At 47.3% G+C, this 22,193-nt stretch overlaps 1 pseudogene; it reads left to right on the forward strand.

The window, feature by feature from the left end:
• The window catches only part of LOC147108632 (uncharacterized), a 102,381-nt pseudogene that overhangs the window by 8,875 nt on the left and 71,313 nt on the right, over nt 1-22,193 (forward strand).

Raw genomic sequence — 22,193 nt, forward strand, 5'->3', positions numbered from 1 at the left:
CAAGGACAAATAAACCAAATTCAAAACACGACTGCAAATAGTGTAAAGTAAATTTAAATAGGTATCAGGAGAAACTACTTAAACAGTGATAAATGTTTGCAATAATCTACCATTTATGGTAATAATAAAGGCAAAATGATTGAGGGTATTAGAAATACAATTAGATGCCTTGATGGGACAGTTAATGCAACAGAGGGATGATCTTTGATGGCCAAATGCCCTTTTCTTATTCCTGATTTTTTTTAACGCACTTGTACATCATATTAACATACCGCAGCATCAGCCTTTTTTCTAAGATGCATTTTCTCTTTCACCATATCAACTAGTGTAAGAGTTGATTTTTTTTTTTTAGTTTAACTAATGTCTATTCTCTATTAATAATAAATAACAACAGAAAATGCTGGAAAAACTCAGCAGGCCAGGCAACATCCGTGGAGAGAAATTAGAGTCGACATTTCGGGTGAACCCTTTTTCAAAACTGGAAAGGAAATGAAATAGACCGAAGGCAGGACTGCGATAGAACAAAAGAAGTAAAGAGACATTAAGAGGTATTCAAAACCAGATGAGATGGTAATAGGATAGCAAAATACTGCAGATGCTGGAAATCCGAAATAACAACAGAAAATGCTAGGACGAGTGGAGACAAAAGATGGCTCGGATTAGGTGTGAAGTGTACTGGCAGAATGAGAGACAGCTGCCATGTGGGAGAGAGAAAGGAAAGGGGGGGGGGAGGGAAAACCCAAAACAAAGGGGTGGAAAAAAATATAAGTAAAAATGTAATAGGGGCTGAGGTTATGATCTGAAATTGTTGAACTCGATAGAGTCTGGAAGACTGCAAAGCGCCTAATCGGAAGATGAGGTGCTGTTCCTCGAGTTTACGTTGAGCTTCAGTGGAACAATGCAAGAGGCCAAGAACGCTGAGGTCCGAGTGGGAATGGAGCGGTGAATTAAAATGACAGGCGATCGGAAGCTCAGGGTTACCATTACGGACTGAACGGAGGTGTTCCGCAAAGCGGTCACCCAATCTGCGTTTGGTCTCCCCAATGTAGAGGAGACCGCATCGTGAGCAGCGAATACAGTATACTAGATTGCAAGAAGTACAAGTAAATCGCTGTTTCACCTGGAAGGGGTGTTTGGGGCCCTGGACAGTGGGAAGGGGGGAGGTATAGGGGCAGGTGTTACATCTCCTGCGCTTGCACGGGATGGTGCCAGGCGAAGGGGAAGGGCTGTTGGGGGTGATAGAGGAGTGGACTAGGGTGTCTCGGAGGGAGCGGTTCCTACGAAATGCTGAAAGGGGAGGGGAGGGGAAGATGTGTTTGGTGGTGGGATCACTTTGGAGGTAGCGGAAATGGCGGAGGATGATCCGTTGAATGTGGAGGCTGGTGGGGTGAAAGGTGAGGACAAGGCGAACCCTATCGTGGTTCCGGGAGGGAGGGGCAGGGGTGAGGGCAGAAGTGCGGGAGATGGAACGGACACGGTCGAGGGCCGTGTCAACCATAGTAGAGGGGAATCCTCGGTTGAGAAAAAAGGAAGACATGTTGGAAGCACTGGTGTGGAAGGTGGCATCGTCGGAGCAGATACGGCGGATACAGAGAAACTGGGAGAATGGAAGAGAGTCCTTACAGGAGGCGGGGTGGGAGGAAGTGTAGTCCAGGTAGCTGTGGGAGTCAGTGGGCTTGTGGTGAATATTGGTTGATAACCTATCCCCAGAGATGGAGACGGAGAAGTCGAGGAAGGGAAGGGAAGAGTCAGAGATGGACCATGTGAAGGTGAGGGAAGGGTGGAAATTGGAGGCAAAGTGAATGAAATTGTCTAGTTCGGGGCGAGAGCAGGAAACGGCACCGATAGAGTCATCAATGTATCGGAAAAAGAGGTGAGGGAGGGGACCTGGGTAGGACTGGAACAACGAGTGTTCCACATATCCCACGAAAAGGCAGGCATAGCTAGGACCCATGCGGGTACCCATAGCAACACCTTTGATTTGGAGGAAATGAGTGGAGTTAAAGGAGAAGTTGTTCAATGTGAGAACAAGTTCAGCCAGGCGGAGGAGGGTGGTGGTGGATGGGGACTGGTCGGGCCTCTGTTCAAGGAAAAAGCGGAGCGCCCTCAGGCCATCCTGGTGGGGGATGGAGGTGTAGAGGGATTGTACGTCCATGGTGAAAAGGAAGCGGTTGGGGCCAGGAAACTGGAAACTGTTAAAGTCTCTATCATGTTAGTTTGTTATTTAACAGAGGCAGTTCCTCAGGTAACACAAGTGAGGCACTGCCTCACCTAGAATTGTGTGTGTGCGCTCGCGAGGGGGGAGCCGGTGTCTATCTACAGCAGCGGAAGCCCCAGGTGAGCGGGAGGAAGCAGAGTGCTGAGACCCTGCTCCACATCGTGAAGAGCTACCAGGTGAGCGGTGGACCGGCTCAGAGCCAGAGCCGAGGGGAGGGAGAGAGAGAGGCCTTGGCTGAGATTAGAGGGCGGGATGGAAATTTATAATATGCATATTGGAAAGAACGAGTTCAAGAAAAGAAGCTGGCTTGGCCAATGTGAGTATTGGCTTCCTCTCCGCCCATCTGTTTGCTGGATCCCTCGTACTCTTTTCTTTTACCTTGCTTTCTTCTTCCAGTGAAAGATAGCTATGGGACAAGAAAATAAAATGCAATGTGCATGGGCGAGGGTGGGGCCTGTTGCCATGGTAACACGCTGGCTTGGCTCTACATGTATAGCTGTACCTCTCCTGTCAAAAGGATGACCAACAATACTGCCCCTAATTTTTTTAGGGTGGGGGTGCGTGGCCCCTTTAATAGGCTGCACGGCCCATTCAAAATTTGCGTGAAATCTTCCATTGAAAAGCCTGCCGGTGACCTCCAGACAGCAGGAACGTTGGTCACCAATCGCCACTGCTATTTAACATTTCTTGCTTAAGCATATTACAATCTCACCTAAAGAATATCCTATAGCACTGTTCTACAGTCAGCTACTTGCTAACTTTTTTGTTTTAAGTTGGAGACGTTGGACTGCCTGGGAACTTATTACACCAGTTGCAGTTGTACAACAATGCAAAGCCAAATTGGTTTGGAACTACCATCTCAAGGTGATCCCGCAGTGCTTGCGAGAGTCCAATGTGTTGTCAAACACATATTTTGTGTTGATGCAACATGACAATCACATAACATTAAAAACAGGAATCACAGCATCATTGGACCATTTAGATTAAGCAAATTATGCTAGGACCATTCTTGAGAGACAGATGGCGCTATGGGTCCATATTTCTACTAGAACTTAATTTAAATTATTTTAATTTCAGTGACTAAACCTAGATCAGGGGATTTTTATTTATAATGATAAATTTTTAAACGCATTTGCACAAAGATTGACAGCGGGTCGGTATCCCGCTGTCAACCCGCCTACTTGTCAGTTTTCCCAAGTGTCACCGAGCGGCAGGCCAGCCAATTTAGATTGTTAGAAGCTTATTAAAAGGCAGTTAAGAACCATTTTCCCACGTACTTGCCATTTTACCAGATTTTCAACGAGGTTCCCGGAGAGGCTATCACGTCAGGTAAGCGTATGACAATCTCACCTAAGAATATCCTATAGTACTGTTCTACAGTCAGCTACTTGCTAACTTTTGTTTTAAGTTGGAGACGTTGGACTGCCTGGGAACTTATTACACCAGTTGCAGTTATACAACAATGCAAAGCCAAATTGGTTTGGAACTACCATCTCAAGGTGATCTCAATGACTGGATTGCTGTGAATAGGTGAAAGCTGCAAAAGTGGTCTAAAACCTACCATTTCATAGCTGTTCACTTCCCAATCTTGGAAGCTGGAGCATTAAGGATTTGGAACCCACTTTTGAGCTTTATGCACTTTTGAAGTGTTTGGCATAATCTCTCTATCCACTGTCACCTCCTTGGAACAACCTATCTCAATATTGACAGATTACTTCTGTCATCTCAATCTCACCTGCCATCTGTTCCATCTGCACTTGAAAAAAATCTCACCTTGGTCCTCAGAATCCCAACATGATCAGCCCCAGCATCAGCATCACCAGGCACACCAGCAGCATCAACATCCACACCAATCTTCTCCATAATCAACTGATGCTGCACTGGACACAGGGCATCATCACCTGTGCACATTGCTGCCCGGGACACCAGCAATGGCTTCACCATGTCCAGATTTCCTTCACTTAACACTGAACACCCTGGCTGCCACATGATGCAACAGGTTGGCACCACCCCACACCAGCACCATAAAGCATCCCTACAATGTCCAAGCCATTCCTTTCACACTCATCACCATGGGGGGGGTGGGGGGGGGGGACTTATGTCTCACCATTCACTGGAACTCACTAACATGCTTTCAAAGGTGCACACAAATCTGTCCAAGAATGCAAAGTGGTGACAATAAGGATTTCAATACTTGACAACACATTGACAGAAGGTTTACATGAACATTGGCTAAAACACACAAGTGCCTACCCTTGTGTGTTGATAGTTGGTATGATTGGACAAGGATGAGGGTGAGTGTGAGGGGCTGCTAGTGAGATGGGGATGTGATAATGTAGATAGAGAGGGATGGGTGGAGGTGCAAGGTAAGTTAGTGTGAGTAAGTATGTGCAGGAGTAGGGTAGGGATGGCAGAGTGATGGGGATGTGATGAGTGGCACAGCAGGATGAGTTTGAGTGTGGCTTTGCAGTAACGTTTCGTGATCTACTGAGATCATTGAAAGGTTTGTGATACTGCAGCCTGGTCCTCCTGATGACATCCCTGCTTGTGCCCTCCTGTACAATGTGCAACCAGGCTGCGTTGATCTCCTGGGGAGGTGTCTTCCGCCCATGGAAGGGAAGAGAACCTCCCTGCGTGCTGTGACAAGCATATGGAGGGAGTCATGGGAGAGCCTGGGTACAGCCGTGCGCCTTTGTGCAGTGCTTGTCAGTGTTTTTAGCACCTCAATACTGCAGAACACTGACAGCAGAACTGTCAAAATTAATGTGGACATGGCCCCTTTAAGGAAACCAGCTGATGACGCGTCATCAAATCCGCTTCATATTAATTGGCCGGTAACCTCGCAGGGCAGGCTTAGGAAGTCCTATTAACATAAAATCTAGTTGGAGGCTGGGATTGAGACAGACCTGCCGAGGTTGGAACAATCCAGCCCCTGGTGAGTACCTCATACCACATGATTTTATTGCACTCGGGTGTCAGACTGGGATTGGATTCAAATTATACTGCCATTTTTACTTTGATTTGCACCCAGGACCACTTGGTATCAACACAAATGTAACGGTACAACTATACCCCAAGGGACAACAAATGTAGATGCAAAGTCACCTGAGGCATTTGGATCACAGCAGTTACTATCCCAGAGCCTGTGTTTGTAAATCTCTTCACATGTACATCAGAGGCGACCTGTCTTCACCACAGCTTCACAAGACAGGCTGCCACAGAATTGTACCGCCTGCTGTGCAATGAACAACAGACAACTCCTGGATCAGAGACATGGCTCATCTCTTAGAAGTGAAGGCTACCAAAGCATGAAGCTTTGTTATCTATAATAACTATGACCATTTTTATAGTACAGTACTGTAATTGCAAATGATCAGCTTTGCATTCCATTGTTAGCTTCTTGCCAAATGGATAAACTAATAGAGCGGTTAAGTGAATAAGATTACTTGGCAATATCATTCATTTAACCATTTTGCACTGTTGTAGTTTTTATCTTGTAACAAATTTGTTTTGATTTTCAAGGAAGAGTACACAACCATGTAGCCCTGCTGTGCGGACACATGGCATCTATAGTAGCAGCTAAATCACAGGCTGCCATGATAACATTTATTTTAATTCTTAGGATAACTTAGTTCTAAAATAGAGTATTTATCAGACATGTTGTGATCTAGAAGGTCATAATAGAATGATTGGTCAGTTTATTTCCACATGAACTGCTGTCAGTGCCCAGCTTTTCAATCTCAGTCACCTACAGAAGTGTCTGAAAGTTATGTGTTACTCTTTAACGTGTTCCAATTTCTTTAAAAAGCCTTAAGCAATTAAAACCATTAATATTCAGTAGTAATAATTACAATCAAATTCCATCCGCTATCATACAATATTAGAAAAAGAATAATTATTTTAATTCCAATCAGTATGACAGAGTTGAGTTTGATATGCAGTATTAATGGAAACTTTTATAATTGTATTTTCCTTAGGCATCAGCCCTACAAGTAGCATATAAATTGTATATTTAAAATAATCTGAATTAATATTTTTTTTGTTTTTACAATAATGCATACTATCCTTAATATAAAGACAATCGAATCATACTTCAAATGAAGAAATATTAGCAAAAAGAACATTTGATGCAACCAGAGGAAACCAGCACTGTCACACAAAATTAATTTTACTGCCAAACTTTGATTCTCCAGTCCACTGGGGACCATGAGACAGACTCTTAGAGGGGAGAAAGGAAAGGGAAAGACTGTCTTGGGAACCTGAGGGAAGCTGAGAGAAAGAGAAACACTTTGTTGAGCGCGAAAGATGTGAAACAGAGGGATCGAAACCCAGTTGTGAGGCGGCAACTTTGATTCTGTTGGGAGAGGGCGGGACATTTGTGGTCAGGGTTTGAGGACCCATATTAGAAAACAGCGCATCGTCCGACTTACTGTAAAGGATGCCATGGGAGATCCATTGCTTATTTTAAAATGTTGTAACTTTAACACATTCTTGAATAGATTATGCTAGTATTTTACATGGTGTTAGTTTTACATCTTGCATTTAGATGCAAAAGCAAGAAATTTTTAAGAGATTTTGCATAGGATTCAATTAACCTTTTCTCATTAATTAATAACATTAAAAGGACAGATGAACTATTTTTGATAATATCTATACCTCATAAACAGAGCTCCATTAATCACAGCAGTTCACTGCAATAACATTAGGAATATAGAACAAGAATAGGCCATTCAGCCTGTAATGTATATACCTTTAAGAGGGGAACTATCTTTTACAGCTCATGTATACTGCAGTACCGGCAGTGACCACACCTGTATATAGCACTGAGTAGTAATCTGTACAGATCAGTTCCACTGTGAGCCACTTTGAGTAAACACCTGTTATACCGTTCTCCTGCAGTCTGTGTCTTATTATACACGGACACCACATTGGTGACGAGGCAAGTTCGAACCTATCTGCAACTCTGCATCACCTCCCGGGGATTCGTTCCTGGAGATCAGTGGATTGGAGGTCAAGGCCAGAGACTCGGGCGTCGACCACGGGCAACCGCCCAGTCATCCAGCAGAGACTCGAGAATTGCGGGGGAGGCTGTCGAGAGCCAGGCTTGGCTTTCCAGTCGAGGTGGTCCAGCGAAACGGGCTGGCAACAGGTAGTGCGCAGACCCTTCCCGGACAGCGGCGGGCTAGAGCCCGACCGAGCGGCACAGCAAGGGGCCGAGCAAACGTCGATGGGGGAGAGAGAGAGAGGGCAGAGCGCACAGGGCGCAGCCGGTGTTCAGGGGCCGAGCAGCATCGAAGAGATGTTGCGAGTAAGCAATTCCAGCACATCCATGAGAAGCCAACAAGGAGCTTCAATGTAGGGCAACCAGTCTTGGCCCGCGACTACCGAACAGAAAAATGGCAGCCAGGAACGATATGCACACGGCAGGGCCCACTAATGTACACAGTGGACGTTGGGGAGAGCATCGTGAGACGCCATGCTGACCAGATCCTAGAGTCACAGAAACAAGTCAACCCCATGCCTCGCCCATACGTACCTGGTGATGAGCCCGACGTACAGGTCGCATCTACCCCAGAAACAGTAGCATCGGAAGCTGATGAACCAACCGACGACAGGGGGCCAGAATCACCTCCGCACCAAGAGCAAGACACTCGGGAAAGGCGCTATCCAGAAAGGATCAGGAAGCCTTCCCAAAGACTGAATATATAAATAGACTACTTTCAGCTAATGTTGCATGTTAAAAGTGTTAATTGTAATTAGTTTGATATTTAATTGTTAAATGAGTGTTATGGTACTGTTAATCTAAAAGGGGAGGAATTGTAAAGTATATACCTTTAAGGGGGGAGTTACTTTTTACAGCTCATGTATACTGCAGTACCGGCAGTGACCACACCTGTATATAGCACTGAGTAGTAATCTGTACAGATCAGTTCCAGTGTGAGCCACGTTGAGTAAACACCTGTTATACCGTTCTCCGCAGTCTGTGTCTTATTCTACACGGACACCACACAGCCCATCGCGCCTGTTCCACCATTCAATTAGATCATGGCTAATCTGTACCTCAATTCCATTTACCCGCATTTGTTTCATATTCCTTGATACCCTTACCCAACAAAAATCTATATATATCAGTTTTGAAAATTTAAATTGACCCAAAATCCGCAGCCTTTTTGGGGGAAAAGTTCCAGATTTCCACTATCTGTTGTATGAAAATTGCTTTCTGATTTCACTCTGAAAATGCTTAGCTCTAATGATAAGATTATACTCTCTTGTTCTGGATTTCCTCACTAGAGCAAATAGTTTCTCTGTATCTACCCTTTTGATTCCCTTTATCATTTTAAAGACCTCGATTAGGTCACCCCTCAACCTTCTAAACTCAAGGGAATACAAGCCAAGTTTATGCAACCTGTCCTCATAATTTTCACTGCCAAATAAATTCCACAATATTTAGCTCTTTCGCAAAAATAAGGGTAAATTTATCAATTCCACAATCCCTTTGGGAAGCCGTTTTCAAAGAGAGTGAAGGGTGAAGATAGGATTATAACACTGTAACACCGCTTCTTTGACCCACATCCCCTTCAAGTTGCACACTGGTTCTGAGCCGTAAGATGTTTTTTCCCACAAAATGGATCTTGGGAAGGAGGTAGAAGTGGGTTGTGCGGTGTTGGGGGACTATGAGGTTGACAGCCATGGAGGGAAGATCTCCAGAGGAGATGAGGTCAGTGACAGTCTTGGAAACAATGGCTTGATGTTTGGTAGTGGGGTCATGGTCCAGGGGGAGGTAGGAGGAGGTGTCAGAGAGTTGACGTTCAGCCTCCGCACGGTAGAGGTCGGTTTGCCAAACAACAACAGTACCACCCTTGTCAGCAGGTTTACTGACAATGTTAGGGTTGGATCGGAGAGAACGGAGTGCTGCAGTTCAGAGGGAGGTAGGTTGGAGTTAGTGAGGGGGGCAGAGAAATTGAGACGGCCAATGTCACGCCGGCAGTTAGCAATGAAAAAATCTAGAGAGGGTAAGAGGCCAGAGGGAGGGGTCCAGGTAGAAATAGAATTCTGAAAGCGGGAGAATGGGTCCGCTGTGCGGGGGGAAGACTCCTGGCCAAAGAAGTGGGCACGGAGACGAATGCGATGGGAAAAGAGCTCGGCCAAGCTTGAAATTCATTGAGATGGGGGCATAAGGGGATGAAACTCAGGCCTTTGCTGAGAACTGATCGCTCAGTGTCAGCTGTGGCTCAGTTGGTAGCACACTCGCCTCTGAGTCAGAAGGTTGTGGGTTTAAGTCCCATTCCAGGGACCTGAGCACATAAAGCTAGGCTGACACTCCAGTGCACTGCGGAGGGAGTGCCGCACTGTCGGAGCTGCCGTCTTTCGGATGAGACGTTAAACCAAGGCCCCATCTGCTCTCTCAGGTGGACGTAAAAGATCCCATGGCACTATTTCAAAGAAGAGTTATCCCCAGTGTCCTGGCCAATATTTATCCCTCAACCAACATAACATAAAACGGATTATCTGTTCATTATCACATTGCTATTTGTGGGACCTTGCTGTGCTCAAATTGGCTGCTGTGTTTCCCACATTACAACAGTGACTCCACTTCAAATAGTACTTCATTGGCTGTAAAGCTCTTTGAGACGTCGGGTGGTCGTGAAAGGTGCTATATAAATGCAAGTCTTTCTTTTTTTCTCAGAGAGGGGAAAGGTCATAGGGGATAGTGAAAACTCGGCAGGGGGTGAGAATGGAAGAAGTGAAGGGGAAGAAGGTTCCAGAGGGGTGTTGGTGTTCGAGTTGAAGCTTGCGATCCTTGACATCTGAAAGGAAGAAAAAAAGTTTTTTGTTGAAGCGCCGGATGAGGCGAAGGATGAAATGGAACTGTGGACCAGGACAGCTTTGAGATAGAGTGCGTCGGTGCTGCTGAAGGGAGAGATCGAGAGTCTTCATGTGGCGACGCATGCCATTGAGCATAGATCTCAAGATAAGATGTTAAACTGAGGCCCCTTTGCCCTCTCAGGTGCATGTAAAAGATCCCATGCTACTGTTTCAGGATGTGGCTAGAGCAATAGTTCGAGGAACGCTGAATAAAGTTTATTCTTGACACTCTTTTTCTACTTCACTGTTTTAGAAAGAAAGACTTGTATTTATATAGCGCCTTTCACAACCACCAGACATCCTAAAGTGCTTTACAACCAATGAAGTATTTTTGAAGTGTTGTCACTGTTGTAATGTAAGAAACACAGCAGCTAATTTGTGCATAGCAAGCTCCCACAAACAGGAATGTGATAATGACCAGATAATCTGTTTTTTTGTTATGTTGATTGAGGGATAAATATTGGCTGGAACAACAGGGATAACTCCCCCGCTCTTCTTCAAATAGTACCATGGGATCTTCTACGTCCACTTGAGAGGGCAGATGGGGCCTCAGTTCAACAACTCATCTGAAAGACGGCACCTCCGACAGTGCAGCACTTCCTCCGCTCAAGACTCTGGCGTGGGACTTGAACCCACAACCTTCTGTTGAATACTGTTGAGGGGGATGGCTTATCAGAGGAAGGCAGCAGCAGCCAACTTCCTGGCACCAGGGGTGGCTCTGCTGCACAGGACGGGAGGAAAAAGAGGGGTAGAGCTATAGTGATAGGGGATTCTATTGTAAGGGGAATAGATAGGCATTTCTGCGGCTGCAAACGAGACTCCAGGATGGTGTGTTGCCTCCCTGGTGCAAGGGTCAAGGATGTCTCAGAACGGCTGCAGAACATTTTGGAAGGGAAGGGTGAACAGCCAGTTGTCGTGGTGCATATAGATACCAACGATATAGGTAAAAAACAGGATGAGGTCCTAAAAGCTGAATATAAGGAGTTAGGAGGTAAATTAAAAAATAGAACCTCAAAGGTAGTAATCTCAGGATTGCTACCAGTGCCACGTGCTAGTCAGAGTAGAAATAGAAGGATATTTCAGATGAATATGTGGCTAGAGGAATGGTGCGAGGGGGAGGGATTCAAATTCCTGGGACATTGGAACCGGTCCTGGGGGAGGTGGGACCAGTACAAACTGGACGGTTTGCACCTGGGCATGGCTGGGACCGATGTCCTAGGGGGAGTGTTTGCTAATGTTCTGGGGGAGGGTTTAAACTAAAATGGCAGGGGGTTGGGAACCTGAGCAGGGAGACAGAGGAAAGGGAAACAAGGATAAAAGCAAAAGATAGGAAGGAGAAAAACAAAAGTGGCAGTCAGAGAAATCAACGGTTTAAATCAAAAATGGCCACAGTAAATAATAATTCTAATAGGTCTAAGAGCATTAAAAAAACAAGCCTGAAGGCTTTGTGTCTTAATGCGAGGAGCATTTGTAATAAGGTGGATGAATTAGCTGCGCAAATAGTGGTAAACGAATATGATTTGATTGGGATTACGGAAACATGGCTCCAGGGTGGCCAAGGCTGGGAACTCAACATCCAGGGGTATTCAATATTCAGGAAAGATAGGCAAAAAGGAAAGGGAGGTGGGGTAGCATTGCTGGTTAAAGAGGAGATTAACACAATTGTAAGGAAGGATATTAGCTCTGATGATGTGGAATTTGTATGGGTAGAACTGAGAAATACCAAGGGGCAGAAAACGTTAGTGGGAGTGGTATATAGACCTCCAAACAGTAATGTGGAGGTTGGGGATTATTATGTCCATGTGTAATTGAGACACGGACTGCAGGAGTTGGTTATAACAGGTCTTTACTGAGTGGAGACAACCTGGAACTACTATGCAAAAGTTACTACACAGGCTTATATACAGGGGTGGTCACTACTGGTACTGCAGTATACAAGGGCTGCAGAATATAGTTCCTTCTGCAAAGTACATACACTACAATTCCTCCCCTTTTAGCTAAACAGTACATAACATTCGATTAATAATTAAATAACATATTTACAATTACAGTGGCTAGATACATTAGTTGAAGTTAAGCAATTATAAGTTCAGTCTTTGAGGAGGCTTCCTGATTCTGTCTGGATAACGCCTCTTTAGGGTATCAGGTTCTTCTGGCAAAGTTGATTCGGGATCAACGTCGTTGTTTGGTTCATCTGCTTCCAATGTCACCGATTCTGAGGTAGATGCAATTGGTACTTCGGTTTCATCACCAGGTGTATCGGATCATGGTGTGGAATTGACGTTTTCTAGTGACTCTAGAATCTGGTCAGCATGGCATCTTACAATGCTCTCTCCAACATCCACGGTATACATTAGAGGTCCTTGCCGTGTACAGATCGTTCCTGGCTGCCATTTCTCTGTGCGGTAGTCCCGGGCCAAAACTGGTTGACCTATCTTAAAACTCCTGGTCGGCCTTTCATTCATATTCTGAAACTGCCTGTTCTCCACATCTCTTCTGATGTTTGGCTTAACCAAATCCAAGCGGCATCGTAGTCTTCAATTGAAGAACATCATGGCTGGGGTTTGGTTGGTAACCGCATGTGTCGCATTCCGGTAGGCAAACAAGAAGTTGTCCACCTTGTGTTGTAGGGGTATGTCTTCATTACACATTGCCTTGATAGCCTTCTTGAATGTTTGAACGAACCTCTCAGCCAATCCATTGGTGGCTGGATGATATGGGGCGGATGTGTAATGCTTAACACCATTGTTCTTTAAGAACCTCCGGAACTCTTCAGACACAAACTGTGGTCCATTGTCGGAGCAAATCTGTTCAGGCAGACCATTTCTGGCAAATATGGTTCGTAAGACTGTGATAGTTTTTTCTGTGGTGGTTGAGGACATTTTTATTACCTCTGGCCACTTTGAATGTGCATCCACCGCAATTAAAAACATCGAGTCCATGAAGGGACTAGCAAAATCAATGTGCACCCTTTGCCATGGAGATGAGGGCCACTCCCAAGGATGTAGAGGGGCTTGTGGTGGGGCGTTTTGGACCTTCTGGCATCCTGTACAGCTCTTTGTCATCTCTTCGATTTCTCTATCGATTCCCGGCCACCACACAAACGCTCTGGCTAAGTTTTTCATTTTTACCCCTCCCAGATGACCCTCATGAAGCTCATTGAGCACTCTATCCTTCAATTTGGGTGGAATTACTACTCTGGATCCACACATCAAGGTTCCTCTGCACACTGACAGCTGTTCTCTTCTCGGCGAGAATGCTGGCAGCAGTGGTTCGCCATGTGCTGGCCATCCCTTCACCGTTAAATCATAGACCCAAGAGAGTGTCGGGTCATTTCGTGTTTCCTTTTCTATGTTTGCATTCGTCACAGGGAGACATTCGACTATGGTCGAGTGGAATATCTCCACTGGATCCACTGCAGGTGCTTCTTCCACCGTCGGCAATGGTAGGCGCGACAATCCATCAGCATTCCCATGCTGTTTAGTTCCTTTGTACTCGATGTCATATTGGTGTGCCCCTAGGGAAAGGGACCACCTCTGTAGCCGTTGTGCTGTCATTATCGGTACGCCCTTCTGAGGGTTGAAAATGGAGACAAGAGGTTGATGATCAGTTAGTAGAGTAAATTTCTGACCGTGCAGGTAGTGATTGAACTTCTTCACCCCCCACACCAGGCTGAGGGCAATCTGGGCGTAGTTACGCTCGGCTGAAGTTAACGAACGTGACGCAAAAGCTATCGGCCTCTCTGAACCATCAAGGAATTTATGTGACAGTACAGCTCCAATGCCGTAGGGAGACGCATCACACGCCAGTCTTATCGGTAGTGATGGGTTGTAGTGAGCCAATACTTCCCTTGAAGTGATGAGGTCCTTACTCTTCTGAAAGGCCCGCGTACATTCATTGCTCCATTTCCATGCTACTCCGGTTTCTAGTAGGGCGTTCAGTGGGTGCAGAATTGTGGACAAATTCGGCAAAAACTTATGGTAGTAATTCACCAATCCGAGGAATGACCTCAGTTGCGACACATTTTCAGTCGCTGGAACCTTAACTACTGCTTCAATTTTGTTAGGGGACTTATGTAACCCCTCTTCATCAATCACGTGGCCACAATACGATATCTGTTTCTTAAAAAACTCGCACTTGGGGCGATTGGCTCGTAGCCCATGTTCTCTTAGTCTAGTGAGCACCTGTTCCAGGTTGGCAAGGTGTTCACTGTTATTTTCACCTGTCACTAGGATGTCGTCCAAGTAACACTGAGTCCCCAGAATCCCTTGCAGGACTTGTTCCATCGCTCTTTGCCATATCGCCGGAGCTGATGCTACTCCGAATACCAGTCGATTATACTGGTAAAGACCTTTGTAAGTGTTTATCGTGAGATACTTCCTAGAGGATTCTTTAACCGCCATCTGCAAATATGCTTGTGCTAGGTCAATTTTTGTAAAACGCTTCCCTCCAGATAGTGAGGCGAAAATATCTTCTATCCTCGGAAGAGGATATTGTACTGTGTGAAGGACTGGGTTCACCGTCACTTTGAAGTCCCCACAGATGCGACCCTTCCTTGGCTCCTCAGACTTATTGTTCAACGTTTTCTTCATGACAGGAACGATGGGTGTCGCTCACTCGCTCCAGTCTACCTTAGATAACATGCCTGCATTCTCCAGATTCTCCAGCTCTGCCTCGACGGCTGGGCGAATTGCATATGGTACCGGTCTTTGAAAAACTTGGGAATTGCATTCTCTTCTATTTTTATCGAGGCGGTTACGCCTTTAAAAGTTCCCAGTTCTTGTTGAAATACCTCTTTGGCGTTATCTAAGATTGTTGACAATCGTCCAGGAGTGACGTCGTCATCCTTTTTACCAGCCACCGTCAGTGCCTGAATGGAGTGCCAGTCTAAACTTATCTTTCTGATCCATTCACGTCCCAATAACGGTGGTCCACCATCTTGCAGAATGTAGAGATACAATTTCCGTATTTTCTTGCCGTTGTATTCAACAGGCACCCTTATTTTTCCTCTGGGGTATACTTTTTGCCCCGTATACGTCTTCAAGACAATGGATGTCTCTTTCAAGAGTATGTGTGAGAATAGCCGCTCGTAGTCACGTCGATTCATGATGGTCTTGTATCTGATCCTGTATCCAATTCCATTTTGACTTGGGACCCTGCTATCGTGAGGGTGACCCAAATAGTTCGGTGATCCTCTTTTGCGATTATGTTGTGAAGTTTGAGACAGCTTCGTCTCTTGTTCCCGGATTCACTATCGCTCATCTGGTCTTCGGAACTACTGTCCGTCATCTTTTGTACTTTCCTGTACTGTTCCTTAGTAGCCTTTTTGTTGTCGTTAGTCTTCTTCCCAGACCTGCAAACTCGTGCAATGTGTCCCATCTTTCCGCATTGCCTGCATATTTTGTCCTTGGATCAGCAGTCCTTCTGGTCATGGGTTGTTCTGCCACAGCGATAACATTTTTCAAATCCCCGTGTCATTTCGTGGGTGCCGTATTCCTGTGGCTTTTGCTGTATTTCCGCAGCTCCCCTTGCTGCTGCTTCGTACGATACTGCCACGCTGAAAGCCTTATCTAGCATCAGCTCTTTCTCTGAGAGTAACCTCTTCTGGGTTCCTTCACTCAGGAGTCCACAGACAAATTTGTCCCGTAGGGTATCTGCCAGTCCTGCTCCGAACTGGCAGTGCTTTGATAGCTTGCGTAGTTCCGTAAGGTAATCAGCATTGCTCTCATCTTTATGCTGATTTCTCCTGTGGAATTTAAATCTTTCTGCTATCAGCAGCGGTGTAGGATTTAGGTGTTCCTGTAGGATATCAACAATTTCATTAAAACTCTTCGCCTTCGGTTTGGCTGGAGTAATCAAGTTCCGCAATAGGCCGTACGTTCTTGCGCCCATTAAGTTTAGTAGTACCGATGCCTTTTTCTCATCGGCTACTTCGTTTGCCTCGCAATATACCTCGACTCTTTCCACATACGTGGTCCAGTCTTCTATTGCATTATCGAAGGCAGTGATATTGCCAGTCTTCTGCATCTTGGAAATCTAAGATGGCGCCTCCCGCGCTTTGCCTTCTTCCCCGATTTACAAAATGGCGCCTCCCGCGCTTTGCCTTCTTCCCCTTTGGATTAAGATGGCGCCTCCCGCGCTTTCTGCCTTCTCTGCTGCTGCTAGCGCTGTTGCTGGCATTTTATGCCTTGATGGCGACGCCCTATGGTCTTCGCGCACTTCCCCCCGCACTGCTGCTAACGCCGCTCTCCGCGGTTCCTGTAGCAAACTGCAGCTCCTCGCGGCTTTCTGCGCTTCTAATTTTTTAATTATTTCCCCGTCGTCGGAGCAACCCTGCGGAACACTTGCCTCCCTCTTCTCGGATCTGTACGCTGCCCGGCTTCGTAGCACCGGCCGTGCCCTGTGTGCTCCACCCTCTCTCTCTCTCCTCTTCCCAACAACGCTGCTCGGCCCCGTTGAAAAGCCACCTGATCGAGCTCTAGACCGCCGCAGCCCAGGAAGGATCAGTGTACTACCTGCCACCAGACCGATTAGCTGAAACACCATCGACAGGATAACCAAGCCCCGCTCTCGACAGCCTCTCCTGCAAATCTTCAACTCCGATGAATCAGAGGCGGATGCCCACGGTCGACGCCCGTTTCTTCTGTTCGTTTGATTTTTTTTCTTTTTTCTTTCTTCTGGCCTCGACCTCTGATAACTTCGCTTCAGGGATGGATCCCCATGAGGTGGTGCAGACTGTAGGTAAGTTTGGATCGGCTCGTCGCCAGTATTATGTCCGTGTGTAATTGAGACACGGACTGCAGGAGTTGGTTATAACAGGTCTTTACTGAGTGGAGACAACCTGGAACTACTATGCAAAAGTTACTACACAGGCTTATATACAGGGGTGGTCACTACTGGTACTGCAGTATACAGGGGCTGCAGAATATAGTTCCTTCTGCAAAGTACATACACTACAGGGATGGCATTAAAAGGGAAATTAGAGAAGCGTGCAATAAGGGCACAGCAGTTATAATGGGTGACTTTAATCTACATATAGATTGGGCTAACCAAATAAGTAACAATACTGTGGAGGAGGAATTCCTGGAGTGTTTACGGGATGGTTTCCTGGACCAATATGTCGAGGAACCAACTAGAGATCAGGCCATCTTAGACTGGGTATTATGTAATGAGAAAGGATTAATTAGCAATCTTGTTGTACGAGGCCCCTTGGGTCGGAGCGATCATAATATGATCGAATTTTTCATTAAGATGGAGAGTGAAGTAGTTGACTCAGAGACTAGGGTCCTGAATTTAAATAAAGGAAAGTACGACGGTATGAGGCACGAGTTGGATAGGATTGATTGGGGAATGTCACTCAAAGGGTTGACGGTGGATAGGCAATGGCAAACATTCAAAGACCGCATGGATGAACTACAGAATTTGTTCATCCCAGTTTGGCATATAAATAAAACAAAAAAGGTGACTCAACCGTTGCTAACAAGAGAAATTAGGGATAGCATAAGATCCAAGGAGAGGACATATAAATTGGCCAGAAAAAGCAGTAAACCTGAGGATTGGGAGCAGTTTAGGATTCAACAAAGGTGGACAAAGGGATTAATTAAGAAGGGGAAAATAGAATATGAGAGTAAGCTTGCAGGAGCATAAAAACTGACTGTAAAAGCTTTTATAGATATGTGAAGAGAAAAAGATTGGTGAAGTCAAGCGTAGGTCCCTTGCAGCCAGAATCAGGGGAATTTATAATGGGGAACAAAGAAATGGCAGAACAATTAAATACATATTTTGGTTCTGTCTTCACAAAGGAGGACACAGATAACCTCCCAGAGATGTTGGGGAACATAGGGTCTGATGAAAGGGAGGAACTGAAAAAAATTAGTATTTGTAGGGAAATGGTGTTAGGGAAGGTGACGGGATTGAAGGCCAATAAATCCCCAGGGCCTGATAATCTACATCCTAGGTGTTGTGTATGTACCTTTAAGAGAGAACTACTTTTACAGCTCCTGTATACTGTAGTACCGGCAGTGACCACACCTGTATATAAGCCTTGAGCATGCCTCTGTACTGTCAGTCTTTAGACTACCCTCCTCCAGTAAACACCTGTTGATTGTTAAGTTACAGCCTCCGTGTAGTTATTGGAAAACATCATACTTTAAGAATCACGGATTCAACACTAGGATACTTAAGGAAGTGGTCCTAGAAATAGTAGATGCATTGCTGATCATCTTCCAACATTTGATGGAATCTGGAACAGTACCCATGGATTGGAGGGTAGCTAATGTTACCCCACTATTCAAAAAAGGTGGTAGAGAGAAAACGGGGAATTACAGACCGGTAAGCCTGACATTGGTAGTGGGGAAAATGCTAGAGTCCATTATAAAAGATGTAATAGCAGAGCACTTGGAAAACAGTGACAGGATCGGACAAAGTCAACATGGATTTACAAAAGGTAAATCGTGCTTGACTAATCTACTGGAATTTTTTGAGGATGTAACTGGTAAAATAGATAAGGGAGAACCAGTGGATGTGGTGTATTTGGACTTTCAAAAGGCTTTCGATAAGGTCCCGCATAAGAGATTAGCGTGTAATGTTAAGGCACATGGGATTGGAGGCAAGGTATTGACTTGGATAGAGAACTGGTTGGCAGACAGAAAGCAAAGAGTTGGAATAAACGGGTCTTTTTCCGAGTGGCAGGCAGTGACGAGTGGGGTACCGCAGGGATCGGTCCTTGGACCTCAGCTATTCACAATATATATTAATGATCTAGACAAGGGAACTAGATGTAATATCTCCAAATTTGCAGACGACACAAAGCTGGGTGGGCGTGCGTGCTGTGAGGAGGATGCCGAGAAACTCCAGGATGATTTGGACATGTTGGGTGATTGGGCAGAAGCATGGCAGATGCAATATAATGTGGATAAATGCGAGGTTATCCACTTTGGTGCCAAAAGCAGGAAGGCAGATTATTATCTGAATGGCAATAGATTGGGAGAAGGGGAAGTGCAACGAGACCTGGGTGTCCTTGTGCACCAGTCGCTGAAGGTAAGCATGCAGGTGCAGCAGGCGGTTAAGAAGGCAAATGGTATGTTGGCCTTCGTAGCGAGAGGGTTTGAGTACAGGAACACGGATGTCTTGCTGCAGTTGTACAGGGCCTTGGTGAGACCACATCTTGAGTATTGTGTGCAGCTTTGGTCGCCTTATCTGAGGAAGGATGTTCTTGCAATGGAAGGAGTTCAGCGAAGATTCACCAGACTGATACCTGGGATGTCAGGAATGACGTATGAGGAGAGATTGGGTCGATTGGGCTTATACTCGCTGGAATTTAGAAGAATGAGGGGATATTATTGAAACTTATAAAATTCTAACAGGACTGGACAGACTTGATGCAGGAAGGATGTTCCCGATGGTCTGGGAGTCCAGAACCAGGGGTCACAGTCTAAGGATAAGGGGTAAGCCATTTAGGATAGAAATGAGGAGGAATTTCTTCACCCAGAGAGTGGTGAACCTATGGAATTCTCTACCACAGAAGGCAGTAGAGGCCAATTCATTAAATATATTCAAGAAGGAGTTGGATATATTTCTTAAGGCTAAAGGGATCAAGGGATATGGGGAGAAAGCAGGGACAGGGTACTGAATTTGGATGATCAGCCATGATCGCATTGAATGGCGGAGCAGGCTCAAGGGGCCGAATGACCTACTCCTGCTCCTATCTTCTATGTTTCTGACTTAAAGGCAAATGGTGCTACCCACTGAGCCACTGGCTGACACTCTTTAGCTTTCTTGAGTTACTTCATATAACTTCAGCTGCCTTTCCCCATACCTACAGCTTTCTGAAGCGTAAAGTCTGGCTCGCTCAGACTTTTGGTATATTTAAGTTTTTTAGCTGAAGGCAGATACAATTTTTGAACCATGTGGGACTAATTAAAGGATCATGGCCTAGAAATTCAGTGCCCTTAGCACCGATTTTGCGGCGCTAGAGGGCCTAGCGCCAGAGTTATGGCCAGTTTAAAAATTCCCTGGGGCCCTAAATCGGCATTGCACTGGTAGCGCTGCGCCGGCACCGATGACGTCATTGGTGTGCACAGCGTCCCGGTTGCCATGCCGACGGGCCCTAGCGCCGAAATTCAGTTGCGGCCGCCTCGCCCGTGGCAGCCGCAACTAAGACTCTGGCAACAGAGTCTTGCATGAGTTTGCGCCGGCGCATTAAAGGCCCCACGGCGGCCGGCCGCTTTCCCGCCGGCCGCCTGCCCGCAGCTCCCTCCCCGGACTTCTCCCCCCCACCCCCCGGAACAGATGCAAGCCCGGCACTTGTCCGAGGTGCCGGGCTCATTTTTAGACAGATTTGCGCGGGCCGCGGCCGGGTGCAGGCAGCTCCTCCTTAACGGAAGGAGGAGGCCTGCACTTCCCGAGCCTGCCGCACCGCATCGGGTGCCGCAGCGCCGGAATTGCGGCGCGAAACGGCAGTTAGCGCCGATTTACCGCCGCAAAGACCCTTCAGTAGCGCCGGCAGCCGTTTGGGCGCGGCCCTGCTGAATTTTTGGCGCGCGCAGGGGGACTTAGTGCCGGCACTAACTTCCGGCGCTAAAGCCCTGGCTAAGCCAAAACCCAATTTCTAGGCCCTTGTGTCTGTGAGTGCAAACAGAAGAGATAATGGCCTAGAAATTCAGTTGCCTTAGCGCCGCTTTTGAGGCGCTAGAGGGACTAGCGCCAGAGTTATGGCCAGTTTTAAAATTCCCTGGGGCCCTAAATCGGCGTTGCACCGGTAGCGCTGCGCCGGCACCGATGACGTCATTGGTGTGCGCAGCGTCCCGGTTGCCATGCCGACGGGCCTTAGCGCCGAAATTCAGTTGCGGCCGCCTCGCCCGTGGCAGCCGCAACTAAGACTCTGGCAACAGAGTCCAACATGTGTTTGCGCCGGCGCATTAAAGGCCCCGCGGCGGCCGGCCGCTTTCCCGCCGGCCGCCTGCCCGCAGCTCCCTCCCCAGACTTCTCCCCCCCCGGAACAGATGCAAGCCCGGCACTTGTCCGAGGTGCCGGGCTCATTTTTGAAGAGATTTGCGCGGGCCGCGGCCGGGTGCAGGCAGCTCCTCCTTAACGGAAGGAGGAGGCCTGCACTTCCCGAGCCTGCCGCACCGCATCGGGTGCCGCAGCGCCGGAATTGCGGCGCGAAACGGCAGTTAGCGCCGATTTACCGCCGCAAAGACCCTTAAGTAGCGCCGGCAGCCGTTTGGGCGCGGCCCTGCTGAATTTTTGGCGCGCGCAGGGGGACTTAGCGCCGGCACTAACTTCCGGCACTAAAGCCCTGGCTAAGCCAAAACCCAATTTCTAGGCCTATGGCCTAGAAATTGAGGTTGCGCTGCGCCGGGGCTTAACGCCGGAAATTTAGCGCCGGTGCTAAGTCGCGCTGTGCGCGCCAAAAATTCAGTAGCGCCGCGCCCAAATGGCTGCCGGCGCTACTGAAGGCTGTTTGCGCCTGAAAACTGGCGCTACGCGCCGCATTGCGGCGCTATTCCGGCGCTGCGGCGCCCGATGCGGTGCGGCAGGCTCGGGAAGTGCAGGCCTCCTCCTTCCGTTAAGGAGGAGCTGCCTGCACCCGGCCGCGGCCCGCGCAAATCTCTGCAAAAATGAGCCCGGCACCTCGGACAAGTGCCGGGCTTACATCTGTTCCGGGGGGGGTGGGGGAAGAAGTCCGGGGAGGGAGCTGCGGGCAGGCGGCCGGCGGGAAAGCGGCCGGCCGCCGCGCCTCCTTAAAGCGCCGGCGCAGACTCCGGCAACACTCGTTTGCCGGAGTCTTAGTTGCGGCTGCCACTGGCGAGGCGGCCGCAACTGAATTTCGGCTTGGGGCCGGGTTACCACGGCAACCGGGACGCTGCGCACACCGATGACGTCATCGGTGCCGGCGCAGCGCTACCGGTCTACCGCCGCGGAAGGGCCCCAGGCAATTTAGGAACCGGCGCCAATTGCAGCGCTAGGCCCTCTAGCGCCGCAAAATCGGTGCTAAGGGCACTGAATTTCTAGGCCATTGTCTGGTACACTTCTGAACTGCATTGCTGTTCCCATGTCTACAAAGAAGTCTTTTATAGTATAAGACTATCAGTCACAATATAGTTTT

This window comes from Somniosus microcephalus, chromosome 13, assembly GCF_052327205.1.
Source record: "Somniosus microcephalus isolate GS21.2 chromosome 13, FLI_Smic_1.0, whole genome shotgun sequence".
Taxonomy (NCBI): Eukaryota; Metazoa; Chordata; class Chondrichthyes; order Squaliformes; family Somniosidae; genus Somniosus; species Somniosus microcephalus.